General features: G+C 52.0%; 1 protein-coding gene across 1 annotated transcript in view; it reads left to right on the top strand.

Annotated features, from left to right (window-relative positions):
• The window catches only part of LRFN2 (leucine rich repeat and fibronectin type III domain containing 2), a 201,389-nt gene that overhangs the window by 8,366 nt on the left and 170,283 nt on the right, over nucleotides 1–22,740 (top strand). The window lies entirely within an intron of this gene.

Genomic DNA, 22,740 nt, shown 5'->3' with positions numbered 1-22,740 from the left:
GTTTTAGCATCTGTGGGAGTCCTGGATACTAGAACAACCATATTATGGGCATACCCTGCGTTAACTCATTCACAGCAGACACAGCAAGAAAAGTGAGATGCTGTGTCTGTCTTAACCCCTTTTTCCTCTGTATTTCCCTCCTGGGCCATCTCCCCTTAACACCCTCTTCTTCGGTCTAAGGCCAACACAGGAAGATCTTCCCTTTCGTCTTAACTCAGGTCTCTAATAAGCTTCACAGAAATGCAAAAATCGGTTTGGTCCTTCTACCTTCCCTCCCTAAGACTCACTTTCTACTCCTTTTCCCCAAAGCTAGCACCATCTTTCCGAGTTACCCTTCCCGATCTGTTCCGCTATTAAGGCAGCTTCAGTCAAAATAGCTGGGGGTGGGGATTTACTATGATCCCCAACTAATATTGGGAGTCTGTGCAGACTCCTACTTCAGACTAGTTGTAAACTAGGTCTTGCTGTTACATGACTCCCTCTGGTCCCCCAAATGAATGACATATGGTCACTCAGCCAGCAGGAGTTGGAGGAGATTGGGTGGGAAGCCAGGTTTAGGCTCCAGCTTGCATCTCAGTAGCTGATGAGAAAGAGATGTTGGGGCCCCCTGGAGGACAACAATGGAGGTGTAGGCAAGCTTGACCTGAGCTCCTGGAAAGCCCTGGAAATGCCCAACAAGGGCCATAAGATGAGGTCTAGTCATTCTAAAAAGGTATTGAGGACTCCTGGGTGGGCAAGTTGATCTTTTGATTCAATTTCCCTTCCCCTGCCCCCAGTGGAGCCTCTGTAATACCCAGATAAGTCCTCTTAGGGCAGAAGGGAGGAACATGGATGACCTGGAGACATGGAAATCAAAGGTTAGAGGTTAGAGGTCCTTCTACAGCACAAGGCACCAAGGTGTAGAGGACTCTCTGGGGTGCTGGGGAACTTTCCAATGATTCACCCTGGGAGGTGGAGCCACCCTGGAGCCCTCTCTCTGCCAGGACACCTGTGTACTCTACATCTGCTCCTGTGTGGCTGTTTGGTGATTGTTCCTGACTGTCAGTCTGCTCTCAGGAGCTTTGATTCATATCACACTTCCCACAGTTGAGAAATCCCATGCTAGGTCAGTCCCCTGCAAGTTCTAGCCCCAGTTCTGCCTCATTTCCACCGAGATGGAGTGTGGGAGAGGGCTGGGAGATTTCTGTCCTCACGCAGTGGAGGACGCCTTCTCATGGCCATTTCTCATTATGCTTATTAAAGGTCAAGTTATGGGTGTCATGATTTGCTAGAAACACTTTCATGGTCTCAATCCACCCCACCTCTTGAGCAAAGTTCTGTACTTTGCTGCCAGTATGAGAGTGAGGTCTCCTTTGATTTGTTCTAAAGTGTCCCCTCCACCCCATGCGTGCTAAGTCACCTCAGTTGTGTCTGACTCTTCGTGACCCCATGGACTGTAGCCTGCCGGGTTCCTCTGTCCATGGGATTCTCCAGGCAAGAATATAGGAGTGGGTTGCCATGCTCTCCTCCAGGGGATCTTCCCAGCTCAGGGATCGAACTCATGTCTCTTACATCTCCTGCATTGCAGATGGGTTCTTTACCACTACTGCCACCCAGAAAGCCCTCAAGCCCATCGAGCTGTAAAGTCAGGAGAGCCTGAGTGTTCAGGATTTGGTGATCAAGCTCATGCTCCCTAGACCTTCCCTTTCATGACTGACTGGTCAGTGGTCCTCACTGATTCAGTTTAATTCAACACGCAGTTATTGAGCACCTACTCTGCACCACCCCCAGACCAGACACTGCACACAGCCCTCCGCCACCCCCATTGTTTGATTTCCCCTACTGTATTTTTTCCAGCCCTGCATGTGGACTCCAGGACTTGGTGGGGGTTGGGGTTGGGATGGTGGTGGGGGTGCCCAGCTCTGGCTTGTTTCTACTGCCTTCCCTCGCCTGTGTTCCCGTGCATGCGTGTGCATGTGTGTGTGTGTACATGTGCTCAGGACTCAGCTGAAGGTCATGCACGATTAACCACATGATGTAAAGCTGACAAGAGTGTTGTCAATGCTGGAGGTGGAGGGGTGACGTGGACCACTTGAGAAACGCGCTCTCAAGCTGCTTTCCCCCAGATCCCTCCCTGCCCCGCTGCTTAACTGGCTTCTCATCCTCTCACCCAAATGTGAACTGACTGGGTGAAGAGATTTGGGGGCTGTGGTCCCTGTTTAGGGGCAGCTGACCCTAAAGGAACCACTTAATCTTCCTCCCAGCCCGGGCATGTACGTCACAGAGGCTGAGCTGGGAGAAGGGGAACTGAGGGGAGACCCTAGAATAGACGTAAATCCTGGCCCCTCTGTCTGATCACAGCTTCTAAGCACATGAGAAATGAGGGCCATTGCACTGGGGGCGGGACGATTTCCTAGTCCTTAAACGGACAAGAATCTGGGCAGAGAGCTGCTGGCAGCAGGATGGTGAGCAGAGAGAGGTTGCAAGTGGGCAAGGCGGGTTCCTTACTCTTGAGAAGCCATCCTTGGGTGGAGAAAGGCCCACTTCTTGTCCTTGGGAAGTTTAGGTCTAAGAGGAGGGTGGAGCAGAGAAACATACACATTATCCCGGAATGCTTAGGCACTAAAATATGTGGACACAGTTCTTTCTTATGTAGGGAGCCTGGGTGCACTGGGGCCCCCATTCCTAGGGCTTACACCGTGTTCTCTTTTCCTGATCGTGTGGACTTGGGCAGGTTACTCGCTCTGGGCCTCAGTTTCCTCATCTGCAAAATGGAGACAATAATAGTACCCACAGCATAGGGCTGTTAGGAGAACTTGATGAATTGCTGTATGTGAGGGGCTGGAGCAGTGCCTGGCACGTGCTGCATGCTGTGTAGTGTGTGTGTGTGTGTGTGTGTGTGTGTGTGTGTGTGTATGTGTGTGTGTGTGCGCGCGCATCCTAAGTCACTCAGTCATGTCCAACTCTCTGCGACCCCATGGACTATATAGCTCGCTAGGCTCCTCTGTCCATGGACTTCTCCAGGCAAGAATATAGGAGTGGGTTGCCATCACTTCTCCAGGGGATCTTCCTGATCCAGATCCTGCAGGTGGATTCTTTATTGTCTGAGCCACCAGGGAAGCCCTCTGTGTAGTATACATTACTGTTATTCATGGTAGATAGACTAGCGGCATTTTTCCTAAGCGTGGAGGGGAGCAACTGTGGATCATCTTAATGGAGGCGCCTCTCCAACAACCACCCACTAAATCATCCAGCACCTTGGGGGAATTTCATAATACTCTCCACGTGATCTCATTTGATTCTACCGAAGTTCCTACCAGGCAAGCAGGAAGGACAGATGCTATGATTACACCCATTATACACGAGAGGACACTGAGGCACAGAGGTCGCTGAGTAGTTCCTGATGCAGTTGGGTTCTTATTATACCTGTAACCATACTGTGTTCAGCTTCGTGGCTGGGGAATTTTATGGACGAGGGGTTTGTCTGAAGATGGCTAGTGGATTCAGAATTGGACCTCACACATGGGCCTTCTTTGTTTTGGGGTCAGATTACAGGGCAATCAAGCCACATTGTGGGAGGATGTTACAGTCTACAGGCTCAGGCGGTGTCTATAGGACATGCCTCATGGGAAAGCACAAAACAGACCCTCAGGGGACGGGAGTTAGTGGCGGGGCCAGAGAACATGCTGCTTTGGGTCCTTTTGAAACCACTGTTTGGTGTGCTGTGCTGGATGGGGGTGGGATGGTACTGCGGGTTCTAATGGGGATGTGGCACCTGGATTGAGGAACTTTCTATCAAGGAAGGAGGCATCTGATTCAGCCTGGTCTCTTATGTGGAGAGAAGGCCAGAGAGCAACATCTCCCTGGGCCGTGATTCCTGCCCCCGCCCCCGACCCCAGAACCCGTTCCCCAGGGCTGAGCCAGGTGGTGGGAAGTGGGACTTCCTGGGTATTTTGGTCGGAAGAAGCTGGAAAAGCCTCTGGGGGTCAAGAAAATAGGCCTTGGAGTAGGAGGCAGAAGAGGGCATGAGCTCCCCAGCAGGAGAAACCAGATTTAGAGGCATGCTGGTGGGGGCGGGGTTTCAGGAACTGGGAGGGTCAGGTGTAGGGATGTGGGGTGATGATGGGAGGATGGGTGTGTAACTGTGGGGAGAGGACAGAATTCCGGCAGTGAAGCCACAAGAGAAGAGCTGCCATGGACGCTCCCTGGGGCTTGAGCCTCCAGATTACCCCCAGGACAAAGCCAGGCTGCTGGGAACCCAAGCCCCATCCCAGGCTTCCTCTCTCGAGGGGAGAAGTCCAGGCCCCAAGCACATTTCCAGGACTTCATGATCAGCTGGCTCCATAGATCTTGGGCCGTGTGAATATGGTACATAACCAGGAGGCCCTGCAGGTACCTGCGGCCCTAGGGTAGCACCCAGCTGCAGGGAGAGAGCGGTGGCCCATGAGTTACAGGGGAGGCCGGCGGGGAGCCGGGGGTAACTCACAGCTTGGGGCTGTGAGTTATCTCTGGCAGGGCCACCCTGCCATGCTGCTGCTCTCGGCGCCGGGCTGATATTTACTGTATATTGGTTTTTAAATTACAGTACGGCATTGATTCCCTGCTCTCCAAGTTCAGCCCTCACTCGCTGCCCCTGTCTCGCTTGGCCTTTCTCTGCCTCTCCTCCTCTTTCTCCATCTGTCTTCTCTCTCTCACAGTTCAGTTTTTAACGTGGAGTGTTGTCTTACGTTGGCTCATGTTACCCTGTTGTGCTATGTTTCTATTACCTTATGTTTATTAGAGGATGCGTTATTTTCAGCCCTTTCACATATACAGCTCTTGATGGTTTTTAAAGCGTAACTCACAACCACGTTTATCTGCTTTGGATCCCGTGACAGTGAGGAAGTAGGGGCGAGCGGAGTCGTCTCTGTTTAAAGGTAAGGAAATGGCCTCAAAGAGGCTAATGGAATGACCAGGTCATGCTTGGATTGAATTACATTATATTAAATAATCAGAATAATGGCTCCTGGGTATTGCCTGCTTATAGAGGGCCCGGCGCTGTTCTAATGTAAGATTTATATACTGATTTTATCCCCACATTAGTTCTGTGGGGTGGGTGCTGATTAGCTCATTTTTACAGGTGAGGAAACAGGCCCAAAGAAGTTAAGTCACTTGCCTGAGGTCACACAGCTAGTCAGAGGGCAGAGCTTGGACATGAACCTGGGGCAGCCCGGCTCCTGAGCCCACACTCTTATCTGCGATTCAAGCTGTCACATGTTGTGATATGTGTAAGGGTGAGAGATGGGAATAGAGGTGGAGCTTCCCGGTGTATGAGAGGCTTTCTTTTTTCTTTTTAACTGGAAGGCAATTGCTTTACAATGTTGTGTTGGTTTCTGACGTATAACATCACGAATCAGTCATAACTATATATGTGTGTGTGTGTGTATATATATATATATATATATATATATATATATATACACATACATATATCTCCTCTTCCTCAGAGAGACTTTCTTATTCTTGTACACCTTCAACGTCTGCAATAGTTCTCCTGCACCCAAGGAGAAGGGCTGGAGAACCTTGTGGTGGCTAGATGTGCCCCCAGAGGGGGATTTCAGCTCTGATCACAGGCAGAGCTGCGTAGGGCTGGACTGTCTCCTAGGGGCCCCGGCAGGCCAGTGGGCATCAAAGGAGGAGCTGAAAGTGCCTGGGGGCCCACAGGTTGTGCTGGGCACAGCCCCTTCCCTCCCTGGGGAACCCCTGCTGAGCACTGCCTCCCCGCTCCTGGCTCGTGGTGAGGATGAGGTGAGTGAACATCTATGAAAGAGCCGCCATGTCTGGCGTAATTGACGTGTGTTCTCTCATTTCGTTCCCCTACAACCTTCACAAAGTAGGTATTACCTCCTTTTGTGCTGACGCAGAAGCTGGAGCTCAGAACAGCAATGGGATTTTCTTTGGGTCTAAGGTGACCAACTGACCCTCTTTGGGACCCAGGGGATTCTGGGATGCAAGACTTGAAACCAGAGAAGTCCCAGGCCCACTGGGAGGCGTCCCAGGTCACATGGACACTGAGTGGCCGAGCCAGGACCTGACCCCCGCCGTGTCTGATTCCTGCTAGGTGCCCTTACCCACTGCTCTCGATTCCCTCAGGGGTGGTGCCTCTTCTATAGCTGCCCGAGTTTGCTGAGCCCTGGCTGGCTTTAGGGATGCTAAGCTATTTCATCCTTGTGCAACCTTGGGAACTAGACGTTCAGCGTTTCCTGGAGAGGAAGCAGAGAGGGGAAGGTAACTCGCTCAGGTCCCCCAGTCAGAAGGTGGGGATTTGGGACCTGCACTCCTGGCCACTCTGCTGCAGCTCCCGTTGTATCTCTTCCCAGTCTTCTCCATCCTCATGGTCTTCTTTCCTCATCCTGGTAGCTTGTGGAGTAGACAGGGCCAGGCATTTTTAGCCAGTGTACAAGTCAGAAAATGGGAGCACAGAGAGGCCAAGGTACTTAGCCGATGACACGGCCTGTAAGTGATACAACAGGAGCGCTTGTGCCAGGCATTCCCAGCTGGTGCTTTCCCCTTGTGCTTTCCTTGTTCTGTAACTCGGAAGAGGCCCCCAGCCCAGCCCAGCCCAGTCCTATTCAAATTCCTAGAGGTCTGAGGCCTGCGGTCTTGATCATCACGGGGTCCCTTATGCAGAAGGCTGGTTCCTAGACTCAGGCTCCAGGTTGTCCTCCTGTGCTCCGGCCTTGGCAGGTAGAGGGGGCACCTGGTTGCAGTGGACATGCCTGCTGGCCTCTCAGCTCCTCTCCTCCCACCAGCTGGGAACTGAAGGCAGGGTGGGCTGCATTTTCCTGGGAGGGCAGCAGAGGCTCTGTTAACGCCAGGCTTCCTTCTAAGGCAATGACATAAAAAGAGTTGGGAAGGACAGTGACAAGAGTCTATAAATTCTGAATGATGTTCAGGAAAGTACCCTGGCCCCCAGGGCCCATAAAACCCAGGCAGCCTGCTGGGTTGAGGGTGAATTATGGGGCCCTGCCTCTGCCACAGGGTCACCTGCCCATCAGGCCTCCCACTTCTAAGGTTCTTTTGTTTTTAACCTCTAAACTCTTTTCAGGATTCTTGGCATTTCATGGTTGTCCTCCAGCCACTCATAGAGATGAATGACTCCCCATTTAAAAGGTGGGGAACCTGAGGCATACAGTGGGTTGGTAAATAGCTCAGGCTCACCTAGGGACCTGAGTCTCTTGAGTCTGTCCTGGAAAATTCTCACTCACATTTATTGGACACATTTTACTGATTAAGCACTTGCTACCTGCCAGGAACCATTCCAAGCATTTTACGCTTGTTCACCCATTTAATCCCACCACAACCCTAGGACATAGGATTACTGTTATCACTGTTATCTCCATTCCATAGTGAAGAGACTTGGCAGAGACAGTTGAAGTCACTTGCCCAGGACCACAGAGCTGGGAAGTTGCGGGACTGTGCTTTGAACCTACATGCTTAAGCATCATGCTGTTAGCACAACCTCAAAGCAGAATGGCCCGTGATAGTGAGCAGGGGCCCCTGGCATCCCTGGGGCACCCGGCTGGCTGCTTCTTCCCAGGAGACAGGCGGGCTCCTCTGTTCTGGGTGTTCTCGGCTCTGCACGGTTTCAGCACACAGATAGAGACATTCCTAAAGGAATGGTGAGCAGAGGCAGGGGCGAGAAGGCCGATGGAGAGTGGCTAGTGGAGAAACCTCTGGGCTGGGGGTCTGGAAACCTAAGTCCTGGCCAGCTTTGCCAACAACGGGTCATGCGACCTGGGTGATCCCTCTGAGTTGCCTGCTCCTTTGCCTCTGCTCTCCTCTAATTTGACAGAGGTGGGGCGTCCCTTGGTTTGGGGGGCCCTGCTGGTGACAGCAGTGGCAGCAGAAGGACCACAGAAGCTCCAGCATCAGGCCTGGCCCTGCCTTCACTGTCAGGAATCCAGAGCTGCTGTAGATATTCACCAAGCGCCTAATATCGGTCAGCAGCTGGGCTACAGAGGCCAGTTAGATTGGTGTCTGCCCTCAGGGCGCTCCCAGGCCAGGAGGGAGGCCGGGAGGTAAATAGGCAATCGCGACACACTGCGTGCTAAGTCGCTCAGTCGTGTCCGACTCTGCGACCCCGTGGACTGCAGCCCACCAGGCTCCTCTGTCCACGGGATCCTCCAGGCAAGAATACTGGAGTGGGTTGCCATTCCCTTCTCCGGGGATCTTCCTGACCCAGGGGTGGAACCGGGGTCTCTTATGTTTCTTGCTTTGGCAGGCAGGTGGTTTATCACTCGCACCGCCGGGGAAGCCCACAAGACACTGTGATGGTGCAACGATTGGAGCTGAGGAACCGAGAGAGCGTCCTGGAGGAGGCATGTCTCTCTAGGTCCTGGAAATGCTGCTGGCTAAATGGCTACAGGGGGCACCTCCGGCCCACCCTGAGGTGGGCACCGTGTGCCCTGCTGATTGCTCTCATTCCGTGGCCTGCAGAGGCACTGCCCTGTCGTCGTCTTTACTTGTCTGTACCCTCTCGCCAGCCCCCACTGGACCTCCACAGTTCCTAGCACATGTCATGTTCACTGGCCCCCCTGCCTGGAACCCCATTTCCCACACTCTGCTTGGCTGGGTCCTTCTCATCCTTCAGGACCCAGATTAAATACCGCTCCTGGGGATGGCCTGGCCACCCAAAGTCAGCCCCTTGCTGCTCACACAGGCAGCTTCTCCCCGTCCATATCCCTCTTTCTACTCTATTCATTCGTTTGTTTGTGGCTTCATTCTTGCAACCTGTGAATGGCAGGGGGGCAGGAATTCAAAGCCCAGACGGATGCTCAGACTGGCTGCATGCAAGTCCTGCAATAATGCTCACCAGCTGTGTGACCCTGGGCAGGTCACTTCCCCTCTCTGTACCCCAGATTTCCCATGTATAAAACGGGGGAAATAATAGTACCTACCCCATCAAGGTGCTGTTCCCGTTGAATGAGTTAACATACGTAAAGCACTTGGAACACGGTCTGGCATATGGCAGATGCTTAATAAATATTAGTGATCATTATTATTTTTATAGCTCATGCTTAGAATAGTGCCCAACGAAGAAATAGTTGATGATTAAATAAGACACATGGGCTGAATCTTGAAGGGACTAGGTTGGGGTTGGTTAAAGAAAACAGTGGTTCTCGGGCCTAGATGTACATTGAAGTCACCTGAGGGGTTTTAAAAACCAGTGATGCTTGGACCCCTATTCCAAGAGAGTCATTGATTTAACTGTTCTGGGTGTGGCTGGGGCACTGGAGTTTTTCTTTTTTAAACCTTTCCTGGGATTCTGATTCTAGGGTTGAGAAGCATAGAGATGGGGAAAGGCAGGTGCTCACAACACCAAGAACATCCTGCAGCTGGAAGGCCTTGCTGGAGGAGCGAGCAGAGAGAAAGAGGCCAAGGCAGGGGAGCTGAAGGGGGGCACAGGAAGGCAGGGCCAAGCCAGGCAGGGTCGCTATGTGCCACGTTAAGGAGCTTAGGCTTGGTGGGGAAGCTGGTGGGGAGCCTGCAAGCCTTTTAAGGCAGAAATGATACGGTCTGATTTGCCTCTAAGGAAATTGGCCTGAGTAGATGCATGGAGGATGGTTTACTGTGAATGAAATCGAAGGTTTGGAGGTCAGAGGACAGAAGCCCTTCTGCCACCACAAGAGCAGTTCAGGGCCTGGTTCATACAGAGAAGGAGAATTGTTTGCTCTCTGTTTAATTACTTAATCCTCCTTGGCATGTCTGATCAGCGAAACTTGGACAGAGCAGCATCCTTCCTTCCACGCTGCCCGACAGCTACATTAGAAACTTCTGTCATGCTTGTTGCTCAGTCTTTCAAGTCATATCAATAAAATGGTCAAGTTGCCCGCCTTGGATTCTTTAAAGTCTGGGGTCAAGGGATTTCTTTTTTCTTCTTTTAAGTAAGATGGAATCCACCAAAGCTCCTTTCCCGCCCACTGTAATTCCATTCTGCTGGAGGAGAGCCAAGTGGCCACAGTTTTGTTTTCTTCTCTCAGCTGTGAGGGGTCAGTAGAGCCCAGAGAAAGCACGTCTTGTTCTGTCCTTGTCGGGGGCCAAGGATGAGCATCCTGGCAGCAGGAGGCTGATCCCACCCTAAGGGGCTCCCCTCTGTATTTCCTTTTCTCAAGGAAGCCAGATGGGCTAAAGGGACAGAGTCTCGGTCTGACTGGGATGCTGGCTGTCCCAGGGACTTGCAGTTTGACTAAAAGGGTCTCCTCTCCAGCCCTCTTCTGTTGTTACTTTTGTTCAGTTGCTAAGTCGTGTTCGACACTTTGCAACCCCATGGACTGCAGCATGCCAGGCTTCCCTGTCCTTCACCATCTCCCTGAGTTTGCTCAAACTCATATCCATAGAGTCAGAGATGCTATCTAACCGTCTCATCCTCTGCCTACCCCTTCTCCTCCTGCCCTCAATCTTTCCCAGCATCAGAGTCTTTTCCATGAGTTGGCTCTTTGCATCAGGTGGTCAAAGTATTGGAGCTTCAGCATCAGTCCTTCCAATGAATATTCAGGGTTGATTTCCTTTAGGATTGACTGGTTTGATCAAGGGGCTCTCAATAGTCTTCTCCAACACCACAGTTGGAAATCATCAATTCTTTGGCACCAGCCTTATTTATGGTCCAACTCTCACATCTGTTTATGACTGCAGGAAAAAACCATAGCTTTGATTATATGGACCTTTGTCATCAAAGTGATGTCTCTGCTTTTTAATATGTTGTCTAGGCTTGTCATAACTTTTCTTCCAAGGAGCAAGCGTCTTTTAACTTAGCTGCAGTCACCGTCTGCAGTGATTTTGGAGCTCAAGAAAATAAAATCTGTCATTGTTGCCACTTTTCTCCCTCTATTTGCCATGAAGTAATGGGAAATCTGTTTCCTCATCTTTAACATTGGGAGATGGAAGAGTTACAGACATAATATCCTAAGTACTCTAAGGAAACAAGCCTGCCTCTTTCTGCTTTAAGTCTACTCTTTGCGCTTCTTTTTAAGGCTGCTCTCAAAGGTCATCTTCCCGAGGCTTGGCTGGAATATAAATGTTAGGGGTCCTACAGTGATTGATCTTCCAGTCCCAGTCCTCTTACAGATGATCCTGGCTATTATACACCCTGCCTCAGGGCAGGAAGAGCAGGGTGCCCTCTACTATGGGCTGAGACCTTTTCTTAGAGATGTGGGAAGGCTAGGAATTCCACAGCAGTCTTAAGGCTTTTATTTGAACAGACAGGTGCCATGATGATGTATTTCTGAGTCTTTGTCTCAAGTCGTCAGCGCTTTGATGGCAGAGCTGTTTGCCTCCATCATTGCACATAGCTCAGGCACACAGGTGGAAAGGATGCTTTGTGAAGAGTCAGGCTTCTGGGATGTTGAGGACTGCAGTGGTGGAGGGCTTGTGGTGGAGGAAGTTGGGGTGATTGTGCAGATGAAGGGCATGACTACCGTGATGCTGGAGATGGCTGTTGAGGTCATGGTGTAGGGAAAGGCTGGAGAGATAGGGCATCACAAGTAGTTAAGATGTGTTTTTGCTAGGGACAATGGAAAGGCATTGAACGATTACTATTATTTTTATCGACGCATAGTTGATTTACAATGTTGTGTTAATTTCTGCTATACAGCAAAGTGATTCAATTATATATATATGTGTATATATATATATATATATATATACACATATACATACACACATTCTTTTAAAATATTCTTTCCCATTATGGTTTACCATAGGATATTGAATTTAGTTCTCTTTGCTGTACAGTAGGACCTTGCTGTTTACCAGTTCTATATATAATAGGAAGGATATATATTGAAGGCTTATAATTTAAAGGAAGGGGAACCAGATTTACTTTTTGAAAAGCTTACTTTAATTGCATGGTGGGAAACTCCTTGGAAGATGACAAGAGTGGATGAATGTAGACCAGTTAAGAGGCCACCGGAGTGCTCCAGGAGAGAGACGACGGTGGCTTGGACTGGGGTGGTAGAGGTGGGATGGAGAGAAGAGGGCAGGTGCTGGAGCTGGTTAGGTGGTTAAATCAACGGGACTTGATGATGATTGAATAATACTTTGATCAGAGAAGAGTGAGACGAGTTCACCTTATTAAAGATGAATGAACCTTATGTTTCTGGCTTGGGAAACTGGACGGATCATTAGATTGTAAGCTGCACGAGGGCAGGGACTTTGTTGTGTCCACCTGTCCTCCCAGGCCCTCAAGCAGCAGCTGGCACATGATAGACCCTCAGTGTACGTTGGTTGGATGACTATTGCTGTTGACCCTTGGTCCTGATCATAACAGGCCCTGTGTATTACAGTGTATATTTTTGGTTCCAGTGCCTGCGTCCTCCACAGGACACCTAACACTCTGGGAGCTGGCCCACAGACGGTTAATATTTGAATGGTTAAGAGTTGAACCTCAGACTCCGATGAACCTGAATTTAAATCCCAAAGCCTTCCTTTACTGGCTGAGTGATTTGGGGAAAGTTACTTGACTTCCCTGAGCCTCAGTATGTTCCCCTCTAGTGTGTTAGTCACTCAGTCATGTCCGACTCTTTGCGACCCCATGGACTGTAGCCCACCAGGCTCCTCTGTTCATGAGATTCTCCAGGCAAGATTGCTGGAGTGGGTTGTGGGTTGCCATTCCCTTCCCCAGAAGATCATCCCAACTCAGGGATTGAACCTGGGTCTCCAGGATTGCAGGCAGATTCTTTACCATCTGAGCCATCAGGGAAGCCACAACATTCACCCCTAAGATGAGGATAAAAAAAGAGCGCTCATTTGACAGGGTTGTTGCACCGATGACGGAAGGTAATATAATGAGATAATGTTGTATAGCACTAAGCCCAGTTCCTGGACCGCAGTTGTTAGCGCTAGTCATTTAACAAAAATTAATCATCCGTGTCTCGCATCCAACACTGTGTCAGCACGCAGAGGGTGTGTCTGTGGGGTGACGGTGAGGAAGTGAGTGGAGGCGGCGAAGCTGTTGAAGACTTTGGAGATAGGGCTGGACATACTGGGAGACTGGTGCGCCTTCCACATCCATCGCGTCACTTCCGCTCTGATCTCTATTCTTGCTGCTCAGCAGTCCAGGAGATGAGACTGTGACACCGCCCTCGAGGCTTCTGATAGGCCCTGAGCGCCGACGGGGAAGGCGGAACGTCTGGGGACTCCGCTGTTCCCGTCTCTACCTTTGCTTCTGTTGAATTCCAGCCGAGTCACAAAGAAGACTGTTTTAAAAATAGCAACAGGTGATGTTCATCCAGACAGAAGACTCTCAAACCCACCGCTCCCTAATGGCCTTTGCTCCATGATGAGCGGTGTGGATTGACAGGGAGCCCTGGCGGTGGCTGCTCTCTGTGCCTTTCCTCCCTTTGATGGGAAAGTGAGGACTCTGCAAGCCTGAGGACCCCCGAGGGCCTCCCGGAGCAGGAGGCGAGGGAGCTCCCTGGCCTAGCCGCCGCCCCTGTGGCTGTCCTCACACGTCCACACTGGACAGAAGCGGAGATGAAAGTCCCAGACGTTGAGCTACTGACTGGATGCAGAGAGGCAATGAGAGTAGGGCAGAGAGAGGTGCCCATCCACACCTGAGTCATCTGTGGGTACCACATAGGGGTGCAGGGAGGAGTCTGCGCGTGGTGCCCCTTGAGCCCTCTGTCAGCTTCGAGTCAATGCTTGGGAAGACATGGATGGGACCAGAAGCCAACCTGGGTCAAAATCTGGACTTGGGCCTTGGGGAGACCCGCACGGGACACACACCCCTGCACAGACAGAGGTGCAGGTCCTGACCCTCGAGTCCTCGGTGGCCAGCCCCTCCCTCAGGCTCACCCGTGGTCCCTTGAGGGGCACAGCCATCAGCAAGCCCCACTTCGGACCTCTCTGGAATAATGCAGTGTGTGTGTGTGTGTGTGTGTGTGTGTGTGTGTGTGTGTGTGTGTACACCTACTCACGCAAGTGCCTTTACACGTACAATGGAACCTCAACAGTCAGTTTCTAGGGAAGTCTTCATTCCCAAGTGGTGACAGAAATAGCCTGAATTTCTTTGGAGTGCTTTCTCTGCCTGGTTGACACGCATGTGAAGGCAGAACCGGGGGGCCGCGTTCCTGCTGCTCTCCAGTGACTAAGGCCCTTCAGCTTGGGGGCGGCAGGGGGAGACTCCAACAAGCTCTGCCTCTGGCTGGAGCCACAGGGTCCTGGCAAAGTGGCCCATTCCCCAGGTGGACCCTGCTTCCCCTTGGGGATGTGAGATTGGAAATCTTGTCTCTTTCCAGGCCCTTTCCTCCTCCTCGCTTTGTACCTTTTCCTTGGCATCCTCTGGGCCAGTTCCTAGTTGTTTCTATTCATCCAAACTCAGGAGGCCCCCCAGCACCTACCAGGTCTGAACATGAGACTGACACCCCTCCTTTGTCCCCTTGGGCACCCTGTGCTCTCCAGTCCCGGCACTCCACTGCCCACATGCCTCCTGCTGCTGGCCTGTAACCCCCGCCTCCAGGAAGCCTCCTGTGGTTGCTCCGGCCCAGCCTTGCCCATAACAGCCACCTCATTCCTCCTCTGCACCTCCTCTGCCTCTCATCATATGTTCATTTTTAAATGCTCTTTCTCTTTGTCACTGTCCTCATGCCCTAGCTGAACTTCATCTTCATTCCTTCATTTATTCCTCAAACACTCAATGAATTTCCTGTCTGCTATGAGCCAGACCCTGGACTGGGTCCTAGGGCTATGGAGGTGGGGGAGACTAACTTTGGGGCTTTGGGCCTCCTTGATTCCAGGTCAGCAGATGGAGGGGGTTCCCTGAAGCCTGAGGTTGGAGAGCAGGGTTGGGGGGCCTAACTGGGGGGAGTCTTCACCTAGAGCCCAGGAAAGAGAGCAGCCCGGGTGGACCTCCCAGGCCTGCTGCAGCGCATCCCCTGCCTCCAGCCCTTCTGGAACTTATCCTCATTGGCATTCCCTCCTCATCCCTACTTTCCCATCAGGGCTAAGTGCGGGAAAGCTAGGGCTCTTGTTTTTTTAGTATCTGAAATGGCTATGCCTCCCTTTGCTTCATTTCTGAGCAATTTCCTGTCAAATCCTTGAGCAAAGGTGCCTTTCTGTGGACAGTGGATCCAGCTGCTTCTGGAAGCCCCCTGAGCCGGCAGGGTCAATAGCAGCCAGCTCCCCGTTCCCAGCACGGGAGATGGCACCATCACTGTGGCCTGCCTGTGGCACAGTGTGCCAGCCCCTGGGGCAGGCCTGGGCAGCAGTTGGAGCTGTGCTCACGGGAAGTTTTAGGAGACGTGGGTTCTACTCCAGGCAGCCCCCAGCCACTGGCCTCCCTCTGCAGGGCCCTCAGGGTCCCCAACTACAAAATGAGGGTTGCCACAAAAACTGCCTGGGGTCCCTTCCAGCAGGCCATCTCTCCTGCAGCCACACAAAGCCTGTCCTTTACTTTCTGTTTCTCTGGAGGCGGGGGAGCTGCAAAGAGCTTCAAGGGGGTTGTCCCCGTTGCCCTTCCCCTGGGGCCCCAGCTCACGGCGCTGCCTCATGGCTTGGCAACTGTGTGTAGAACACACATCCATGCTGAACATGCCCAGCTAAGACCCCAGGGAGAGGACAGCTCCAGTCAGTCAGTTCAGTTCCGTTCAGTCGCTCAGTCGTGTCCAACTCTTTGCAACCCCATGGACTGCAGCACGCCAGGCTTCCCTGTCCATCACCAACTCCCGGAGTTTACTCAAACTCATGTCTATTGAGTCAGTGATGCCATCCAGCCATCTCGTCCTCTGTCGTCCCCTTCTCCTCTGGCCTTCAATCTTTGCCAGCATCAGGGTCATTTCTAATGAGTTGCTTATTCACATCAGGTGGCCAAAGTATTGGAGCTTCAGCTTCAGCATCAGTCCTTCCAATGAATATTCAGGACTGATTTCCTTTAGGATGGACTAGTTGGAGCTCCACGAGTCAAATCAGGTATACCCCGATAAAATTTTTTTTAAAATGTTATCTGTAAAAATTAGAATGGAAATGCCCAAGAATAGGGGGAACAGTGTGCTATAGATGGAAACAAGATAGAAGACTATTACAATATTTTTAAAGAAAGAAAAAAAGAGTCTGTTAAAAATATCACGAACGCAGATGGACATGCTACTTCATGGCTGAGTCAAATGATAAGGAGAGGGCACAAGTAGGGTAGATTTGGTAGATTTGTGAGCAATCTAGGTCACCTACATTAGTGGCTTTCAAACTTTTTTTTTTGACTGGAACCCCAGAGTAAGAAGTATATTTTACGTCACAACCTAGTCGGTACATTTGACACATACAGACACCCGTGTGTATGGTGGAAATTATAACAGAAACAAAAATTTTGTGAACTAATGTTCTTACTAAGTGTTATGCCCTATGCTATTCTGTTTTATTCCATCTAATCCCACCTTACCCTGTTTAGTTTTGTTCTGTTAAGCACACTGGTCATGATCTATTGCATTGATTCCATCACCGATCAGTGGGTCTTGAACCGCAATTTGATGAACTCTGCCCTGGAGAGACTGGGCAGACCTGCTGGGGTGGATGCTGGGAGCGTCTGTCTGTTCCAGTGTGTGTTAGTGAGGACAGTCTTCCTCCTGGACCATCTTCCGGCTGACCCATCCCGACAGAGAACTTTCACTCAGCAGCGTGCCAGCAACCGCAGAGCCTTTCCCTGCGGGAGCGAGGCATGCCCTCCACCCGCCATTTCTGTATTTCTGCCCTGCTGCCCAGGCATTTCTGAACATGTGAGGATCCCTGGCCTCACAAGGGCTCCCCTGCCCGGGGATACATCACAGCCTCCTGGCCTGGTCACAGGAAGAGCCCAAAGAGCCTGGAGTACGTGATTTCTGAAAGGTGGGAGGTGGCGTTGATTGGAGGCTTGTCCCAGTGGGAGGTGCCTTCTGGCCTGGATTCAGCCCACAAACACTCATCTCACATTTTCTGTGTCCCCCACACTGTGATTCCCTTGTGGCTCAACTGGTAAAGAATCTGCCCGCAATTTGGGAGATATGGGTTTGATCTCTGCGTTGGGAAGATCCCCTGGAGAAGGGAAAGGCAACCCACTCCAGGATTCTGGCCTGGAGAATTCTCTGGACTGTGTAGACCATGGGGTCGCAAAGAGCTGGACATGACAGAGTGACTCTCCCTTTTCCCACGCTGTGATACATTAAGGCCACAGGAACAAAGAGATCTCTCACTGAATGTTCATTGAGCTTCCTCTGAGCACTCAGCCCAGGGCTAATCAAGACAAGGCAGAGATGAAGGAGACGTGGTCCTGCTCTCCAGGAGCTGGTGTCTGGGGAGGGTGGGGTGTGTGTGTGGACAGCTGCTTAAAGCTGTCCTTGGCTTTGGGATGGCCGAGTCAGGACGGAGTCTGGGAAATGGAAGAGGGAGAAAGACCAGCCCTTGTGCATTGGCTGCTCTCGCATGAGTGGGGTTGGGGAGAGCAGTAGAGGAGTGAGGACTTGTAAACAGCCTGGGGGAGACTGACCAGGGTGGGGAGGTGGAGGTCTGCAGGGTGGGAGAAGGGGAGTCAGCGCAGCCCAGTTTGGGAGGATGCTAGGCCGGGGAGGATGGCAGGCTTGAGTCACATCCCTCCACAGGCTGGGCTTCACCTTGACCCTGAACTGTGCGGGGCACAGAGGGTGCCAGCTGCACGTGCCCAGGGGAGTGCCAGCATCAGAGAAGGAGCCTGCAGGAGTGATTTCTGAGGACAATGAAGATGAATGCAGGGACTTGGCAAGGAGCTTTGTTGGGGTGCAGATCCCAGCAGGGAAGCGTGTTGGATCTCTGATCCCTCACTAATCTCAAGCCTTACTTCTCAGGGTAATCAAAAAAAAAAAAAAATGGGTAATTAACAGAAGGGACCAAGTAACCCCTAGGGTTCTCTTCTCTCCCTCTCCCCTCTCTCCCCCAGACAGTGTTAGGCTCTCCCTGACAGTCCCAGACAGCCTTCCCTACTCGGGCCTGGGACAGTCCCAGCTGGACCAGGGATTCCCAGGGTGTGGGGGCATTGCTTTCCCTGCCCTGTTGTGCTCTAGGCAGGGTTTACCGAGGCCGGAGTTATAAAGTAAAACTCTAGTCTCGACTCAAACAGTGGCATCGGGCAATAGACTGAGCACTTCGCTGAGGAGCGCTGACTTGCAGCATCATCAGGCAGCTCCTGCCCTTTGCTGGGGGAGCATTCAGAGGTTGACCTCTCCCCACCACTCACTCCCTCACCCCATTCTGCACATGACACCCTCTGGAGAGCAGGGCAGCCCTGCCTCACCCACCCCCACACCCATCACAGCCAGCAGCTTCATCTCACCATCCTGACATGCTTTGCTGCTGGGACCCGCACCCCAACACAGCTCCTCACCAAGCACCCCCCATTCATCCTCATTGTCCTCAGAAAGCAGTCCGGCGGCCACCTCCCCCGATGCTGGCCCTCCCCTGGGTGCGTGCAGCTGGCAGCCTCTGTCTCCTGCACAGTTCAGGGTCACGGTGAAGCCAGGCCTGTGGACCCTGAGCTGCGTCTGGCCGCTGTGGACCTTGGGTGGGTTCCGTAGCTTCTCCCTGCCTCCTTCTCCTCACCTGTATGATGACATCACCCACCTCCCAGTGCACTTTGTAGGGATTAAATGACAGGATGCAAGGAAAGTGCTTGGAGGAGCAGAGGAGGAGCTCTGAGTAATATGAGTAGGAGCTGATAGTACAAATAATAATGCTTATTATTACAGAATGATTCTAATGTAAGTATAGCCGTCACCTTTCCCCACTAGATCCCAAACTCCAGAAGTCAGGAACCATCTTCCCTATCAGATGGAGGGCATCTTCTTCCGCTGTGCCCCCAACCCTCGCCTTCTTGTGACCCACTGGTCTCTCACGCTCAGCTCACTGACTGTCTAAATCCCACAGGAGCCGTGTGGCCGCAGCCTTTTCCCACCCCCGGTGCAAAGCCATCTGTGCTGATCCTGGCCGTGGGGCTGGAGAGCAGAACGGCAGGTCCTTCACAGAGAGCACTGGCCCAGGCCTTCAGCCATCCAGGGGAAGGAAGTCCTGGCTGCTTCTCTCATGGCCATGAGCCAGTGGCCAGGAGAGAAGCCATGCGCTGTTCACTTGGGAGCACCAAGGGTGTAGGATGGGAGTTTCCTCCCATTCCCAGGCCCTGGGTGGGCTGCTCCTGCCTAGATCCATGGGCGAGCTGGGCCAAAGGAGCCATGGTGTCAAAGAATCCCTCTGGGTGATCAAGACAGCTTCCCTGCAGACTTCTGCTTACTGAGCCCCTGGAGCCCCAGAAAGCACCATCAACCAGCAGACACCTCTTCTCCCCTCTCCCCTTCTTGAGGGGAGTCAGCAGGCACGGGGCACCCCTTCACGGACCTCCACTGCGCAGTCCTGAAATTTGTTACTTTCCACGTAAATGGGCAAATAAACCCTTACCCAAAGTCTAGAAACCGGGGAACAGCAAATCGCTGGGGATTCAGTTAGAGAAGGCTTCCATGCAATGAAATAACATCATTATCATCCACGTCAATAATAATTATCACTCATAGGGCACTTTGTACATGCCAGGTACTGTCATAACACTGTACATGCTCATTTAAATCTCTCAGGGTTCTTACAAAGTAGATGCTGCTCTCAGTCCAGTTTCATAGACGAAGCACAGAAAGGGCGAGGAACTTGCCCCAGGTCACACAGCAGAGCCAGGATCTGCATACTTAACCACAGGTGTGTAGGAGCATCTCTGATGCAAGGGTTTGTAGCACCTCTGCCGCCCCAGTTTCTTTCCCCTGTGAGTACACCTCACTCTCATCTTTATTTGTTGATGTCCTGCTGGGCCCTCAAGGCCAAGCCTGGCCCTTGACCCCAAGGCCTCCACAGACCCTTGCCTGGGGATCTTGTTTCTTTGTGGCTCTCCAGGGTAGAGGCCAGGAGTGGCAGCCTTGGCCCCACCATCATCTCCACCATTCTTGTCCCTTCTCTGAACCCCTGCACCTCTGCTTCCTGACCTTTTCCTCCCTTTCTGTATCATTTCTGTGAGACAGTCAGGACATCGCTTCTGCTGGCCACCCGTCAGTGCTTTGAGGGCAGGCTTATGTCTTCCGAAGGTCAGATATGTGCTGGGCCAGTGGGGGCCTTGCCCCTACTGAAGGAGGGACTGATGGATCATGGGGCACCCTCTGTTGTGAGCTCATAGCCACCCCACCACAAACCCTTCCAGGGTGTTAGGCTGGGGGACCTGCAGAGCATGAAGTGAGCCCCTGATGGAGAGAGGCTGGAGGCGTGCCAATCGGGAAGGAGGGCATGGGGGGACACGGGGCAGTTGGGTGTGGATTATGATCCTGGGTATTATTATGCCCCTTGTCTTAGGAGCTCTCCATCAATAGTGACATAAATCACACAAAACTGAAGAGTTCCTTGGGCTGGATTTGTATCTTTGGTGCTCTCAGTGTTGGTGGCCATGGCCTCAGGAATTTTGGAGTGGGCCAGATTTGGGATGACTTAGACAGGGAGACAGGAGTCCAAGAAATCAGCCTTTCAGAAGCGGGCCTAGGACATTAGTAGGGGAGTGTGTGTGTGTGTGTGTGTGTGTGTGTGTAAGAGAGCCGCTGAGTCTTAGCTACCTATCACTAACCAGCTGGGTGACCTTGTGCCCACCACCTGCATGCTGTCCTGAGGATAAGTAGCTTTCTGAAGCTGTAGTGGTGGGATGTCCTGCAGAGTCAGGGCCAGGGCGTCCTAGGAGAATGATCACACTCCAGGTGTCTCTCTCCTCCCCTCCCCTTGGCCTTTTAGGAGAGCACATCGCGTGGCCTCTCTCCTCCCTACTGCTCTGTCCCTTCAGAGCAGCTTCAGATTACATTCGTCCTTTTGGGCAGAAGGGCTCTTGCCCTGGGGTCAGAGGGGCCTGCACAGCAACCCACTCCAGTATTCTTGCCTGGTGAATCCATGAACAGTGGAATCTGGTAGGCTGCAGTCCATGGGGTCACAAAGAGTCAGATACAACTGAAGCGACTTAGCACCCACACACGACAAGGTGTCGGGGTTCAGACTAGGACCAGAAGGGCTGGTTTCCTGCAGGCTGTAGAATCAGGGGACTGGGGAGCTGGCACCAAAGCCTGGGCCAACGCCTGGGAGGGGGGCCTCAGAGGACCCTCTGATGGTCATGGCTCCTCCCAGGCTCTTCAGACCCCAAGCCAGACCCCATCCCAGGTGGCTCAGGTGGGCAGGGTGGGAGGAGCTTGAGGAGGCCAGGTCGGCCGACAGCAGACCTGGGGTCACAGTGCCCAGAACATGCTTGGCGCAGAGCCGGGAACAGAGTACATTCTCAATGTATTATTATTATTGTTAAGGTTATCTATTTTTAATACATATCTTGTTAGGGAGCTTCCAGTCTGAGATGACACAGATGTAGGCATAAAAAGAGACACGGCGCAGTAAAGCCATCCGTAGTTTCTAGGTAGGAAACTCTCTGGGCAGGATGCATGTCAGGGACACGTGTAGGTGGGGTGGGTGCTCTGTGGTGGGGTTCCAGGTCAGGGTAGAGAGGGCTGAACCAGAATCTCCACCGCCTCTCATCTGTTGCAGGCGAGATTTCCTGATTGGGAAGCTGGTTCTTTAGCTCTTTTGGAGGATGAGAGAGAAACTGGCTGGGAACAAAGAGGGAGTACAGGGGTATGGGGTTGACAATAAGGGATGTGTCTCACAAGGCCAGGAGCTGCAGACTCCACCCCTGCCCCCTGGAGCAGGGCCTGTGAGGAGGGGTTTCTGCACGCAGTTCTCACCTCCCGGATGGGGCCCCGACAGACAGCGCAGTATCCCCTTGGCAGCCACCCATGCCTCTGTGATCAATACTCTGAGAAAGGTTTCCTGCATCCTGCCGGCTCAGCTTCATGTGCACGCAGAGGGGAGAGAAAGAGCCAGGAGGGTCTCCTCTCCTAACCGGCGCTGAGCTCATCTCCACCCGCCTCCCCTCGCCCCCCGCCCCTGTGGAGGAGCCGGCAGGAGGGGCCCCCAGCAGAGTGCATTCCATTGTCCTGGTCTTTCCAAGGTTGGCAAAGACAATGCCTTATGTTCTCAGGGAAAAGAGAAGTGGGGGAGATTATTTAATCAACCGTAAAGAGAAGGACGGAGCTGTGTTAGACGTCAGGAAGAACTTTCCACCAGCCTGCAAGGAAAAGGCCTTTCTTACACGTTATAATTAATTATACATCATTGAAAACGGCTTTGTTAGAAACAGAATGTCGTCTCACCTGCTTCTGCTGTGGAAACCACTGTGCTTGTAGGTTGATTTGCTGTGGGGTGACTTTGAACCAGGAAACTGGCTGGGGGCAGAGATAAAAGATAGGTGGAAGATACGCAGGTGAAAGGATAAGAGTGATTTTTTTCAGAGACAAGGAGGGAGGGAGGGAGAAGAAGGAAGAGAGGGTGAGTAGGGAGAGAGAGACAGATTGGGAGATTGGAAAACGAAAGCATGAAAAATAAATAGTGTTTGAGACTTCAGGCCAATCATTGGACCTCCTTGGGCCTCAGTTTGCTCATCTGTAAAAGGGGGCCCCATTTTAGCTTAGTCTGTGGTTTTATGGAGGTGTGATTATAATTTGACATCCAATTTTTGGGTCCTCTTTACCTTGAATTAATCATTGCTCTTGGAAAACAGACAATGAAAAGAGTACAGATAACTACCTATTTCTTTGGGACCTTCCTGCTTTCTGTCAGTTTGTCCATCCAAGCTATCTCCTGTCATCTTGTCTCTCCACCCATCCATCTGTTTCG

Source organism: Bos taurus, chromosome 23 (assembly GCF_002263795.3).
Source record: "Bos taurus isolate L1 Dominette 01449 registration number 42190680 breed Hereford chromosome 23, ARS-UCD2.0, whole genome shotgun sequence".
Taxonomy (NCBI): domain Eukaryota; kingdom Metazoa; phylum Chordata; class Mammalia; order Artiodactyla; family Bovidae; genus Bos; species Bos taurus.
Note: the sequence above shows the minus strand (reverse complement) of the source record. Positions and strands in the feature narration are given on the sequence as shown.